We start from the raw sequence: 15,712 nt of genomic DNA, 5'->3' as shown, positions 1-15,712 counted from the left end.
TTTCCTTCGCTCCATAGATGCTGCTGCACCCGCTGAGTTTCTCCAGCTTTTTTGTGTAACCTTCGATTCTCCAGCATCTGCAGTTCCCTCTTAAACACAGTAATGCAGCTAGCTGGCAGTGTAAGTAAAAAAAAAAACAGGTCAACCAAGGGCAATATGCAGTCAAACCAGGCCGTTTCTATCACTCAGATATTGTCACATTCACTTTTACCCCACCGCAGAACATGCCTGCAGCACAACAGAAGCTGGCAAATGCATCCCACCAGCCTCCCAAGTGTTTGTGTGTATGCACGGGTTGCACATAAATAAAGTGTTTGTAACCAGAGGAGGAGTTGTGATAGATTCAAAGAGACTGACAAGTAGGATAAGGATAGACACAAAAAGCTGGAGTAACTCAGCGGGTCAGACAGTATCTCTGGAGAAAAGGAATAGGTGATGTTTTGGGTCGATACCCGACTTCGGACTAAGAATTCAGGGGAAAGGGAACCAAGAGATATAGACAGTGATGTAGAGAGATATAGAACAAATTAATGAAAGATACAAAAAGGTAACAATGGTTAAGGAAGCAGGCCGTTGTTAGCTGTTTGCTAGGTGAGAACGAATACAGACAATGAGACTTCAACAAGATGACTTCGACGCTGGTACAACTTGAGTGGGGGAGGGATGGAGAGAGAGGGAATGCCGTGGTTACTTGAAATCAGTTTTTATACCACTGGGCTGTAAGCTGCCCAAGCAAAATATGAGATGATATTCCTCTAATTTGCATTTAGTCTCACTCTGACAATGGATGAGACCTAGGACAGAAAGGTCAGTGTAGAAATGGTAAGGAGAATTAAGAGTTTTGACCTTGACTAGAGACTTCCAAGTAGGATACTCAGTAATAAGATCTATGTTAACGTTGGCTGCTCCCACTGAATTATGGCTTTGGGGTGTGGGAGTGAAGGAAGCTATAAAATATCGCCCAGTGTTCATTCTGCTATAGTTATCATAAATAATTTCAGTTCCACAATAAACAACATTGCTTCATCTGAACACAAGGGAACAATGTCTCATTGGTAACATTTGATGACATAAACAAAGATCAAAAGCTGCAATATTTGTATCATTTGTTTTCCATAAACCATAATGCCTTCTAAATTTGAAAGAAAGTCAAATTATAGTACTTTATCTTTTATTGTCCATTAGTACCATTATTTATGTAATAAATAGAACTGAGTGCATGTGTATACATTAGACCAGCGTTTCTTAACCGGGGTTCCCCGGAACACTGTGGTTCAGCGAAAAATCGCTTGGGGTTCCGAGAAAAATAGTGATAAATAGGATAATCATGTGTAAATGCATTTTGGAGTCATTTTTGTGTTAGCGAAATCTTGTGATGTTAACAGGATCTATGTCATCCTTTGGTAATGATACACAGTAGCAAGGCGCTCATCCATTCCACATACAATACACAAAACAGATTGTAGCAAAACCGCCTTGGAATTTTACATTTTTTAAAAGTTCTCAGGTTTAATGAGTACTGCAGAACGATGGGAGTCGTTTAACACTTGATTCCTCTGAGATCACAATGATTTGTTAACTGCTACTGTTAGTGCTTGTTAACTGCCACTGTTAACAAGTATTAACACTGTTATACGATGTGTCACCAATACATTGATATGCATTCCTCAGAAAATATAATTGTGGTTTGACCTTCAAGTATTACTGACGCATTCCTTTGAATATAATTAATGGTAGAATTTCTTAAAACTGTCTGATGCGGGTCCAATTACCATTTGAACTTTGAATGTATTGGTGGATGGGAAAGATTTAAATGGGTATCGAACGGTCATTAAGGGCTTCAGCGGTCGAGCACGGGCTTCCTGGCGTGGAGGTACATGTTATTTAGTAATTTTTCCCCATCATTTAGGGATGTTAGAGATCAGGGAAGAGATAAGACTTTTGCCTTCCATCACTGTGAGGGGGTGTTTGGAGATTCACTGTGATGGATGTTTGTGTGAAACTGTTAATTGTGTGTTTCGTTTTTTTTGGTGCTATTATGACTGCAGGGAATGAAATTTCGTTCAAACTTTTGTTTGTTTGAATGACAATAAAATGCATTCAATCCTATTCTATTTATATGAATTTAAAACATTTAAGTATGTTTATCTTTATTTTTGTTAGTTTATCAAAAAGTTTATTTATGTATGTTTTTGTTAGTTTGTGAAAAGTTGATGTGCGTGGTTTTTTCTCTCTCTTTCATTCTCTCCATGCTTAGTTCTGCGTGCCTTTATTTGCTTCAGTTTTATTTGTTTGTGTTATTTATCATTATTTATTGTCTTTTTCACATTTTTTGCTTTTTTGTGTTTACAGATGTGCGAATGAAAACCTCCTTATGAAGTCTGGTGAACAAGCAGTTTAATTTCAGGGTTTTTTTTGCTTTGGCAATAAACTTGAGAAAACGTGTTATATTTTGCTGAAACAGTTATCAGAATTGTGTTTGTCATGAACTTTAAGTTTATGAAAGAGAAAGAAAGAGATTAATAAAGATATATAATTTTTATGTAGGGGTTCCCTGAGACATGAAAATCATTTCAAGTGTTCCGCAAGGGCCAAAAGGTTGAGAAACGTTGCACTTGATACTTGCAACCGAGGGAGGAGGTTTGACTTTAGATTTATTATCGTCACATATACCGAGGCACAGTGAAAAGCTTTATTTGTATGTCATCCACTCAGATCAGATGATACGTGCAGGAAGGAACTGCAGATGCAGGTTTAAACTGAAGATAGACATATAATGCTGGAGTGACTCAGCGAGGTCAGGCAGCATCTCTGGAGAGCATGAGTTGGGCTCCCATTCCTTCTCTCCAGAGATGCTGCCTGTCCCGCTGAGTTTCTCCAGCATTTTGTGTCTAGATCAGATAATACTATACATCAATACAATCAAGTCAAACTCCAGTACAACAGGTAGAGCAAAAGTCAAGATATAGCATGCAGACCTGCAACTATACTTCAAAAGAGGTTTCATTGACTGTGAAGAACTTCAGCGCAGACTGAAGAAATGACAGGTACTGTACAAATACAAATTTGTGTATTTTTCTGTGCTTTTTATGCCATTTGGTTAATTAAATAAAATTGGTGTATTTACTACTAATGTTATGCATACTGGCAAGCTTCACTCACCACTGTAGCTAATTTATTCAAAATATCTTAATTAAAACGACTAGACCCTGTATTCAGTGTAACCTAATCATTTGAAATATGTTTTGGTGGAAGTGAGGGCACTTAAAAGATCACGTCTTCTCTGCTTCTGTTTTTGAAAGTGGAACAAGGAAAGCCAGTTAATTTTCAGTTAATGGTGAAATCACACAAGTAGAAATTGCATCTGAATGGCCTAATGTTCTCCTTGAATTGTGTATGTCTTCCCTGTATGATGAAATGTCTTTCTTTTTAAAATCATCTGAAATCATAATGTGAAGATCATTTTGGTGCGAGGAACATACCTGATATAGTGTATCAGGGAAACAGCTGCACACTTCTGTGCTTGCACCTGGAACGTATTCATCAAAGAAGCTAACAATGACACAAAATAATATTTTAATTAAAATTGTGCCTTGGGAGAGTAGAAAGATAAAATCGATCTTCTTGCTTTGCAGTGTCTCTGAGACTGAACAGAGCCATATGATCACCATTTTGGCCACGTGGTCTCAGATTTAAAACCCCGTCAAAAACCTGGCCTAATTGAGCATGCAAATAAAGGTGAAAGTTAGATCAACTTTACGTCCATGGATTTGCCATTAGACTACTAATTAAGGAGAGACAACGATATATACTTGCAGAACATCTCAATGCCTCCTGCCAATTTGTTATTTTCAAACAGCAGATATTGATCTAATGCCACACAGCAGACAATCTATATCCAGCAAGCTCCCACAAAGTGTGCAACAATAATAACCGTTTAAGTTGAGGGATAAACATAATACTGGATATTAAAGGAGATCCTGTGCTGCTTAGAGTAGTGCATACAAAACATAGAACCTACTTCAGAAGGATGAGGAGGCAGCTCATTGAAACTCACCGAATAGTGAAAGGCCTGGATAGAGTGGATGTGGAGAGGATGTTTCCACCAGTGGGAGAGTCTGGGACCAGAGGGCACAGCATCAGAATAAAATGACATTCTTTTGGAAAGGAGATGCGAGGAATTTCTTTAGTGAGAGGGTGGTGAATCTGGTGGAATCTGTGGAATTCATTGCCACAGACGGCTGTTGAGTTTGACAGCTTCTTGATTAATAAGCGTGTCAAAGGTTATAGGGAGAAGATAACAGGATTCCATTGAGAAGGAAAGATAGATCAGCCAAGATTGAATGTTGGCGTAGACTCGATGGGCCTAATGGCCTAAATCTACCCTTTGACTTATGAACAGTGTAGCACAGGAACAGGCCCTTTGCCACAATGATTGTGCTGAACATGTTAAACTGATCTCATCTGCCTGCATATGATCCATATCCATAATGATCTTTATCCATCTCTTCCATGTGCTTATCCACCATTTGTATCTTTTGTATCCAGGCACCCAAAGAATGTCTCCTCCTTGGTACTGTAATGGCGTGTGCTCAATTTCTGAAAGCCCTAATTTATGGCCAGCACGGTGGCACAGCAGTAACCTGTTGCCTTACAGTGCCAGAGACCCAGGTTCAACCCTGGCTACGGGTGCTCTCTGTACAGAGTTTATACGTTCTCCCCGTGACTATGTGGGTTGACTCCAAGTGCTCCGGTTACCTCCCACACTCTAAAGACGTACAGATTTGTAGACTGCGATAAAGATTGTAAATTGTCCATAGTGTGTTGGATAGCGCTAGTGTACGGTGATCGCTGGCTGGCACAGACTCAGTAGGTCGAAGGTCCTGCATCCACGCTGTACCTTCAAGCTAAACTAAACTAAACTCTGATATTGAATGCATCCCTCATTCTCTTTACCCCTTAATTTGTGGTTACGCCTTTAGCTGCGTTCAGAAGATAAGAAATGTAAACAGGAAGGAGCCATTCACACCATAACGCTGACCGTACCATATAACATCATGACCATTCTTATTTCAACAGTAATTGCCTATGCAAATTTCACATTCTATGATCACCTTAATTACTGTCCTTAAAGCATTCCTCAAAGCCTTTCTTTTCATCTGATCTGTAGTCATTCATCAGTTTTGCAGCAAGAATGCTGACACATTTATTGGTGTTCCCTTATCAGCCTGTTTAACTAGCAGCAACCACAAAATTATCTTCATATTTAGTTTGATGTCATTGAATCAAAATCCCTATGCAGCCTATGCCATAATCACAGGATATCATTGGGACTGATGTAAAATTCAATTATTTGCAAACTAGACGGATAATGAAATATCCCAAAAATATGTGTAATGTGCCTGTGAACTGCAGTAAGTAAGAATTTCATTGTTCTGGTGCATATGACAAATAAACTCTCTTGAAATCTTAATTAATTGTAAGTGAGTTTTAATAGTGCACTTAGTCATAAGTACATACAATGGTTAATCTGCAGAGGGCTGAAATGTTTCCCGTCCATTTCCTTCACAGATGCACTGAATTACTCAAGATTCCAGCATCTGTAGAATCCTTGTGTCTCCCTGATCATTAATTAACTATCTGTCCCCAGAGGTTAATGTTAAGATTGAGCTTCACTTCATCAGAGGCTGGGATTATTCTCCATGGAGCAAAGAATAGGCTGAGAAGAGATTTGATGTACAAGATGATGATGGATTTGAATAGATAAAAAGAGGTTCAAGGGTCAGACAATTTGCATTTGGGAAATAAATATGCAGAGCTCATTAGGAAAAACATTGTTTTACTCAGCAGCTCAATAGAATTCACTAAGTGTGGTGAAGAAGGAATTACTCAGAGCATTCAAAGGGAAATTGGTAGACTCTTCCCACTGCAGTCATTCCTTCATCTTGCTCCACCAGACTCAAGAAGGAACTGCAGATGCTGGTCTACACCAAAGATAGACACAAAATGCTGGAGTAACTCAGCGGGACAGGCAGCATGTCTGGATAGAAGGAATGGGTGATGTTTCAGGTTGAGTCTCTTCTTCAGGCTGAGAGTCGGGGGAGAGGGAGACACAGAGATAAGGAAGAGTAAGGTGTGAAAATGAGCCTCCAAAGGGGGTGAGTATCAAGGAAAATGTAGAATAGATCATTGTTAGCTGGGAGAAATTGACAACAAAGCACACAGAGATAAAATGTAATCAGTCAAGTCAAGTCACATTTATTTATATAGCACATTTGAAAAAACAACTCTTGTTGGCCAAAGTGCTTTACATTTGTTATAAGAATAGCATAAACAAACAAACTACATACATATATACATATAGCCCTCATTCAGTGGACGTCAGGAAAGGCTTGGGAGTATAGATAAGATTTTAGTCTTGACTTAAAGGAGTCGATGGAGGGGGCAGCTCTGATGGGAAGGGGGATGCTGTTCCACAGTCTAGGAGCTGCAACCGCAAAGGCGCGGTCGCCCCTAAGCTTATGCCTAGACCACGGGATATTCAGCAGCCCCAAGTCTGCTGATCTGAGGGACCTGGAGGTGGAGTGGTGGGTGAGAAGACTTTTAATGTAGGAGGGGGCAAGACCATTGAGGGCTTTGTAGACATAGAGGACAATCAGACTGGTCGGAGATCTAGGATGGGGGAGTCATAGGGAGAGAAGGAAAGCATGTTTTACTTGGTTAGAGAAGTCAATATTCATACCGCTGGTGTGTAAGTTACCCAAGCAAAATATGAGGTGCTGTTCCTCCAATTTGAACTGGGCCTCACTCTGACAGTGGAGGAGGCCCAGGACAGAAAGACCAGTGTAGGAATGGGAGGGGGAGTTAGGGGAGTATAGGTGGACTGAGCGGAGGTGTTCTATGATATCATTTTCACATCACCTTCTTTATGAGTTATTACAACCTTTCCACAATTACTGTCATTAGATTAATAATCAGTAGTTCCAGATCTATCTCTCCTCCTTTTAATAATGTTAATAATGGAGCCACATTTGCTACCCTCCAATCTTCATTCCAAAATCTACAGAAATAAAAGTTTCCCCCGACTCCATCCCCCTCTCCACACATAATACAAACCAGAGAACATTTACACAGAATTTTAACACACACTAAAAAAAATGTTTAAAGACGAAAAAAAGACAGACTGTTGGCGGCGCCCCTGGTGTCAGGGAAGGGAAGCAAAAGATATAACCGGTTATGAGACGGTAGAAGCAGCAAAACACCATCACTGACAGGAGAGTGCAAGTGCAACATGTGGAATTATGTAGCGGATTTCATTACAAAGATAATGGTGACATTCACAATTAACAACAGAAGTATCTATTCATGTAAGGACTAAATAAAAACTGCATGCTCCACACCCACCTATCCCGTACTTTAACCTTGTCATTCGATAACTGTCCATGACTTAAGCTGGGATATGCAATGAGTGATGCTCATTAAAATAACTGTTCAATTATTATTTCCCTGATCTTTTTCATTTGTCTTAGTATTTAGTTCAATCAGAAATAAAACTAGCAGCATCCATTTGAACAAAAGAGTGCAGCAGGTACACAAAATTGCTGGAGAAACTCAGCGGGTGCAGCAGCATCTATGGAGCGAAGGAAATAGGCGACATTTCGGGCCGAAACCCTTCTTCAGACTGATGGGGGGTGGACTGATGGATTCAATTTTGTGTACCTTCGATCTTCCAGCATCTGCAGTTCCTTCTTGAACAAAACATAGTGGATGCATTAGTAATAATCTTTCAAAACTCTTTAGATTCTGGAGTAGTTCCTGAGGATTGGCGGGTAGCAAATGTAACCCCACTTTTTAAGAAGGGAGGGAGAGAGAAAACGGGGAACTACAGACCAGTTAGTCTAACATCGGTAGTGGTGGAAACTGCTAGAGTCAGTTATTAAAGATGGGATAGCAGCACATTTGGAAAGTGGTGAAATCATTGGACAAAGTCAGCATGGATTTACGAAAGGTAAATCATGTCTGACGAATCTTATAGAATTTTTCGAGGATGTAACTAGTAGCGTGGATAGGGGAGAACCAGTGGATGTGGTGTATCTGGACTTCCAGAAGGCTTTCGACAAGGTCCCACATAAGAAATTAGTATACAAACTTAAAGTACACGGCATTGGGGGCTCGGTATTGATGTGGATAGAGAACTGGCTGGCAAACAGGAAGCAAAGAGTAGGAGTAAACGGGTCCTTTTCACAATGGCAGGCAGTGACTAGTGGGGTACCGCAAGGCTCAGTGCTGGGACCCCAGCTATTTACAATATATATTAATGATCTGGATGAGGGAATTGAAGGCAATATCTCCAAGTTTGCGGATGACACTAAGCTGGGGGGCAGTGTTAGCTGTGAGGAGGATGCTAGGAGACTGCAAGGTGACTTGGATAGGCTGGGTGAGTGGGCAAATGTTTGGCAGATGCAGTGTAATGTGGATAAATGTGAGGTTATCCATTTTGGTGGCAAAAACAGGAAAGCAGACTATTATCTAAATGGTGGCCGACTAGGAAAAGGGGAGATACAGCGAGACTTGGGTGTCATGGTACACCAGTCATTGAAAGTAGGCATACAGGTGCAGCAGGCAGTGAAGAAAGCGAATGGTATGTTAGCTTTCATAGCAAAAGGATTTGAGTATAGGAGCAGGGAGGTTCTACTGCAGTTGTACAGGGTCTTGGTGAGACCACACCTGGAGTATTGCGTACAGTTTTGGTTTCCAAATATGAGGAAGGACATTATTGCCATAGAAGGAGTGCAGAGAAGGTTCACCAGACTGATTCCTGGGTTGTCAGGACTGTCTTATGAAGAAAGACTGGATAGACTTGGTTTATACTCTCTAGAATTTAGGAGATTGAGGGGATCTTATAGAAACTTACAAAATTCTTAAGGGGTTGGACAGGCTAGATGCAGGAAGATTGTTCCCGATGTTGGGGAAGTCCAGGACAAGTGGTCACAGCTTAAGGATAAGGGGGAAATTCTTTAAAACCGAGATGAGGAGAACTTTTTTCACACAGAGAGTGGTGAGTCTCTGGAACTCTCTGCCGCAGAGGGTAGTCGAGGCCAGTTCATTGGCTATATTTAAGAGGGAGTTAGATGTGGCCCTTGTGGCTAAGGGGATCAGAGGGTATGGAGAGAAGGCAGGTATGGGATACTGAGTTGGATGATCAGCCATGATCATATTGAATGGCGGTGCAGGCTCGAAGGGCCGAATGGCCTACTCCTGCACCTAATTTCTATGTATCTATGTTTCTATGTTTCTAAAAGAGTGCAGCAAATTGATTGCTTACAACAAAATCTTTGTTGACCTATATTTTAGAAAGGCATTGGGCTTACCCTATTTCGGTCAATTTGAAAGTCACCATGTGCTTTTTATCTACAAGGGATGGAGTTACATTACTATATATTGAGTAAGAGACTTAATTATATGAATAATAAATAACCCCTTGCATTGGGTTGATTAACACCATATTCTATCAACTGAATCCAGAAAGTAAGCTACTTTATTTAACTCACTGTGTTCAGGTAATCATACCTTTGTTCGCAGCAAAACATATGCAAAGGAATAACATGTTTTTAAGCACATAAAGGGCCAGTCCCACGAGCATTCGACTCCATGCGGCAAGCGCAACCTAACGTGGTCGCTTGAGCCGTTTGGCCTCGCGGGGCCGGTCCCACTTCGATCGCTGGAGCCGTAAGGAATTGTGCGGAGCTGGTCCCGACAACGGCCTGCCGGCCCGCAGCAGCCTCGACATCGTACGCACCGCCTCGACGGGCGTGCGCAGCGTCTTGACGCCATACGTCAGGCGCGAAATTCACGTCACTCACTCGACCTCCGCGCGGCCCCTGCTTCCGGTTTGGTCGCGCTCGCATCTGCAAACCTGGAGATGTCACATTTAATTCCCTCATTTAAATCCGTAATATATATTGTAAATAACTGGGGTCCCAGCACCAAGCCTTGTGGCACCCCACTAGTCACTGCTTTGCTTCCTGTCTGCCAACCAGTTCTCTATCCATGTCAATACCCTACCCCCAATACCATGTATTCTAAAGGACCTGTCCCATTTGGCCATGATTTGCGCGCCATTTACGCAACCTGGCAGTGTGTGGGTAGCGTGGGTCGGGCGCATGGAGTGGCGTGGATGAGTGTGGAGTTGCGCGCGGTATCGCGCAACGCTCCAGGATTTCATTCTGCACTAAATCTTCGCGCGCCTCCGGCATGTCGCATCAATGACAGCCAAGTGGGACACCCTGGCACGGCACAACGTCTCACCTTCAACAGCAGCAGAAGCAGGCAAGCGATCGCCGAGCTCGGCCTGGGGCTCACAGCCGTTGTGGATCCTGATCCGCCCCCACTCCTACTCCCAGAGCGGGGCCAAGACGATTGGAGATAGACACAAAATGGAGCAACTCAGCGGGACCGGCAGCATCTCTGGAGAGAAGCAATGGGTGACGATTCGGGTCGAAACCCTTCTTCAGACTGAAGAAGAGTCTCGACCCGAAACATCACCCATTCCCTCGAGAGAGAGAGAGATGCTGCCGGTCGCGCTGAGTTACTCCTGCATTTTGAGTCTATCTTCAAACGACGTCACGCGCTCCAGACGGCTGTGCAGATGCATGAGGACGCGCACGACCGTAGCATGACTGTCGCGCATCAGACACTACCGGCCTGTCGCGTAAATGATGGCCAAGTGGGACAGACCCTTAAGTTTGCACACTAATCTCTTGTCTGGGACTTTGTCAAAGGCTTTTTGAAAGTCCAGATACTCCACATCCACTGGCTCTCCCTTATCCGTTCCACTTCATAAATCCATGCTGACTTTGACCGATCCTGTCACAAGCCATCGGAAACAATAAGATTAGATTGTCCTGTTGGCAGGCCCGCATGGAAAATGGTGCTCGCTCATATGAGGAAGCTAGAATCGAAGGAAGCAAAGTAGAAAACAAAATCTCCATACACATTGAATTTATAGAAACATAGAAACTTAGACAATAGGTGCAGGAGTAGGCCATTCGGCCCTTCGAACCTGCACTGCCATTCAATATGATCATGGCTGATCATCCAACTCAATATCCTATACCTGCCTTCTCTCCATACCCCCTGATACCTTTATCCACAAGGGCCACATCTAACTCCCTCTTAAATATACCCAATGAACTGGCCTCAACTACTTTCTGTGGCAGAGAATTCCACAGATTCACCACTCCCTGTGAAAAAAAAAATTCTCATCTCGGTCCTAAAAGACTTCCCCCTTATCCTTAAACTGTGACCCCTTGTTCTGGACTTCCCCAACATCGGGAACAATCTTCCTGCATCTAGCCTGTCCAACCCCTTAAGAATTTTGTAAGTTTCTATAAGATCCCCCTCAATCTTCTAAATTCGAGCGAGTACAAGCCGAGTCTATCCAGTCTTTCTTCATATGAAAGTCCTGCCATCCCAGGAATCAGTCTGGTGAACCTTCTCTGTACTCCCTCTATGGCAAGAACGTCTTTCCTCAGATTAGGAGACCAAAGTTGTACGCAATACTCCAGGTGTGGTCTCACCAAGACCCTGTACAACTGAAGTAGAACCTCCCTGCTCCTATACTCAAATCCTTTTGCTATGAATGCTAATATACCATTCGCTTTCTTCACTGCCTGCTGTGCCTGCACGCCTACTTTCAATGACTGGTATACCATGACACGCAGGTCTCGTTGCATCTCCCCTTTTCCGAATCGGCCACCATTCAGATATTAGTCTACTTTCCTGTTTTTGCCACCAAAGTGGATGTGGATTATGCTGTTCTGCTCCCCGCATACAGAAATAATGTGGAGGCTTTGGAGAGTTTGCAGAAGAAGTTTACCCTGGATGCTGGTTGGATTAGGGGTATTAGCTATAAGAAGAGATTGGACTGACTTGGATTGTTTTATCTGCAGCAACGGATGTTCAGCGGTTACCTGATTGAACTTTATACGTGTAGATAGGGCAGAGAGTCAGTTTCCCTGGAGTGGTAATATCAAAGCTGGAGGACAAAGCTTTAAGATGGGAGGGAAAAAGTTTAAAGCATTTGTGCAGGCCAAGAGTGGCAGTGCCTGGAATGTACTGTCATGGTGGTGGTAAAAACAGATACTTTGGTAGCATTTAAGCTGCTTTTTGAGCAGCTCATGTATGTGCAGGGAGTAGAGGGTTATAGATCATGTGCAAACAGAAGGGATTAGCTAAATTTGGTAACATGTTCAGCAGAGACAACGTGGGCCAAATGATCTGTTCCTGTGCTGTATTGTTCTATGTTCCAATGTACAAGCAACATATTCCCTCACACAGCACAACTGGAGCATATTTTATTGCTGCCATTGACTGTGAGAAGTGGAAGGGAAATTTTGTATTAACAACTACTCCAATCCGCCCCTGACTGAAGCTTAACCACAGGTAGCCAGCCTTGCTATAGGATCTTTGGTAGCCAGTGCTTCTGTTATCCCTTTGAACACATCCATGCCTACCATACACTTCGAACATTTCTCCCTTCAGTTATAAACAAAAAACTGATCCTGACCACTGTTCACATCCTTGTATCCCTTCGTGATCACCTCTTCCCCAGCCAACAATGGGCCATTATGGACTCCACCCTTCCTTGGTCATCTGTTGCCGACCCTGATTTGTTCTGGGTTTTTTTCTACCTCTAGTTCCCTCCCCTCTGTTTTCGGTCTGAAAAATAGTCCCATCCTGAAAGGTCACCCATCCTTTTACTCCAGAGATGCTGCGTGACCTGCTGAGTTACTCCAGCACTTTGTGCCTGTCTCTGATTCTAGCCCTAGGTAGACAGAAATGCTGGAGAAACTCAGCGGGTGCGGCAGCTTCTATGGAGCGAAGGAAATAGGCAATGTTTCGGGCCGAAACCCTTCTTTAGACTGAAGATGGGTTTCGGCCCGAAACGTTGCCTATTTCCTTCGCTCCATAGATGCTGCCACACCCACTGAGTTTCTCCAGCATTTTTGTCTACCTTTGATTTTCCAGCATCTGCAGTTCCTTCTTGAACATCTGATTCTATCCCTGTTGGGTTTAACCCTATTCAACCCTATTTATCTACCCAGGCTCCTGAAGTAACACAGACTTTACTGACTTTGTTTTGCTTTTGTGACTATGTGCATCCCTGCACAATGCTAACTGTTTTGCATTCTGCAGTCAGATACACCAATTTACATCAACAATAACCTAGGGTGATGTTCAGAGAAGTATTGCATGCATCAAAACGTCACACAACCAATAAGCTATATTAACAGTACAAGCAATGGCATTGTATTTAAAACAAAAAAAAAAAGACTGCTGCAGATATTGTAAATTTGAAATAAAAACAGAAAATGCTCTCAGTAATTTCAGGGTGACAGAGTGACGCAGCTGGTAGTTTGTACGTTCTCCTCGTGACCTGCGTAGGTTTTCTCCGAGATCTTCGGTTTCCTCCAACACTCCAAAGATGTATAGGTTTGTAGGTTAATTGGCTTGGAGAATGTAAAAATTGTCCCTAGTGGGTGTAGGATAGTGTTAATGTACGGGGATCGCTGGTCATCGCGGACCCGGTGGGTTGAAAGGGCCTGTTTCCGCACTTTATCTCTTAAGCTGCTGCCTCACAGCGCCAGTGACCCGGGTTCAATCCTGACTTCAGGTGCTATCTGTGTGGAGTTTACACCTTATCCCTATGACCATGTGAGTTTCCTCTGGGCCCTCTGTTTTCCTCCCATATTCCCAAACACATGTGGGTTGGTAGATTAATTGGCCCTCTGTAAATTTCCCCCATGTGTGTTGGGAGTGGATAAGAAAGTGACCTATTCGTAACAAGGACAGAGTCCCCCTTGTCCTCACCTTCCACCCCATCAACCGTCGCATACAACATATAATCCTCTGACATTTTTGCCACCTCCAACGGGATCCCACTACTGGCCACATCTTTCCATCTCCTTCCCTTTCTGCTTTCCGCAGAGACCGTTCACTCCGTAACTCACAGGTCAATTCGTCCCTTCCCACCCAAACCACCCTCTCCCTGGGTACTTTCCCCTGCAATGGCAGGAGATGCAACACTTGTCCCTTTACCTCCCCCCTTGACTCCATCCAAGGACCCAATCAGTCTTTCCAGGTGAGGCAGAGGTTCACCTACACCTCCTCCAACCTCATCTACTGCATCCGCTGTTCCAGGGGTCAACTTCTCTACATTGGCGAGACCAAGCGCAGGCTCAGCGATAATTTCGCTGAACACCTCCGCAAAGTCCGTCTTAACCAAGCTGATCGCCCAGTTGCTCAGTACTTCAACTCCCCCTCCCATTCCCACTCTGACCTTTCTGAGGAACAGCACCTCATATTTTGCAATTGGAGGAACAGCACCTCATATTTCGCTTGGGTAGTTTACACCCCAATGGTATGAACGTTGACTTCTCCAATTTTAGATAGCCCTTGCTTTCCCCCTCCTTCCCCTCCCCTTCCCAGTTTTCCCACAAGTCCTACTGTCTCCGCCCTCTTCCTTTCTTTTTCCCGCCCCCCCCTCGCCCTCCCGACATCAGTCTGAAGTAGGGTCTCGATCCGAAACCACGCCAATTCTTTCTCTAGATGCTGCCTCACCCGCTGAGTTTCTCAAGCATTTTTTGTCTAAATTGTTTTGAATTGTCTCTCTCCATGATTTGAGCAATAATTTTGTTTCTGTCTCAATTCCCACTTTTTCTGCAAGATTTAACTCAATTAAAATCAAGTCAGAGTCTTCAACACATTTATAAGACGAGTGTATAACCTGCCATGGAATTTGATACAGTTCTATAGTTTGGAGAATGATTTGCTGATCGAATCCTCATTAAACCTGTAATACCTGTTCCTTCAGTGATTCTTTGACAATTCTCACGGATCTCTCAGCTGCACCATTCAATGCTGAATGATGTGGTGAACTATGTTTGTGCTTAATACCATTTTGTGTCACAAAATGCTCAAATCAAAATGAATTAAACTGAAGATCATCATCCGATATCGGCTGGTGTGGCACAGCATGAGAAAATGGATCTCAATTCTTTGACTGAAAGCTCTGTCGTAGAGCTGAAACCCATGTTCCATTTGGAACAAAGACAAAAAATACTGGAAATGCTTGTCAGGCTGGGCTACAACAGTGCAAAGAGAATCACGAGTTCACATTTCAAGTCGAAGACTCTTTGTTGGTATTTGGAAGGAGTAAAAAGAAATGTAATTAGCTGCAGGGAAGATAGGAAAGATGTCTCTGATAGGGTGTTGGAACCTCCTTGTTACCGGGTAGATGATGAGTGTACCTCAAACCTTATCTCGTGTTCACAAATCCTTCAAAACCACTGGATTTATAAGTGGGCCAATATGTATCCTCTCCCAGGTCAAAATCTGCAGTAATCAGTACGTAACAACACAGAGTAACATCACTCAGTTGGCTCTCTCTGTTTGGCACGACACGTCATTCACAGAATGGAAAGCTGGAAAGAGCACAGGGAAGATTTACGAAGTTGTTGCCAGGACTTGAGGGCTTAAGCTGTAGGGAGAGGTTGGGCAGATTATGACTGTATTCTGTGGAGCGTGGGAGGATGAGAGGTGATTTTTTTTTTGTCATATAAGATCATGGGGGGGGGGGGGGGGGGGGGGGGGGGTGGATAAGGTAGATGCACAGTCTTTTACCCAGAGTTGGGGAATCGAGAACCAGAGG

This window comes from Leucoraja erinacea, chromosome 17, assembly GCF_028641065.1.
Source record: "Leucoraja erinacea ecotype New England chromosome 17, Leri_hhj_1, whole genome shotgun sequence".
NCBI lineage: Eukaryota > Metazoa > Chordata > Chondrichthyes > Rajiformes > Rajidae > Leucoraja > Leucoraja erinaceus.
The sequence above is the reverse complement of the archived record's forward strand: the minus strand, read 5'-3'. Positions refer to the sequence as shown.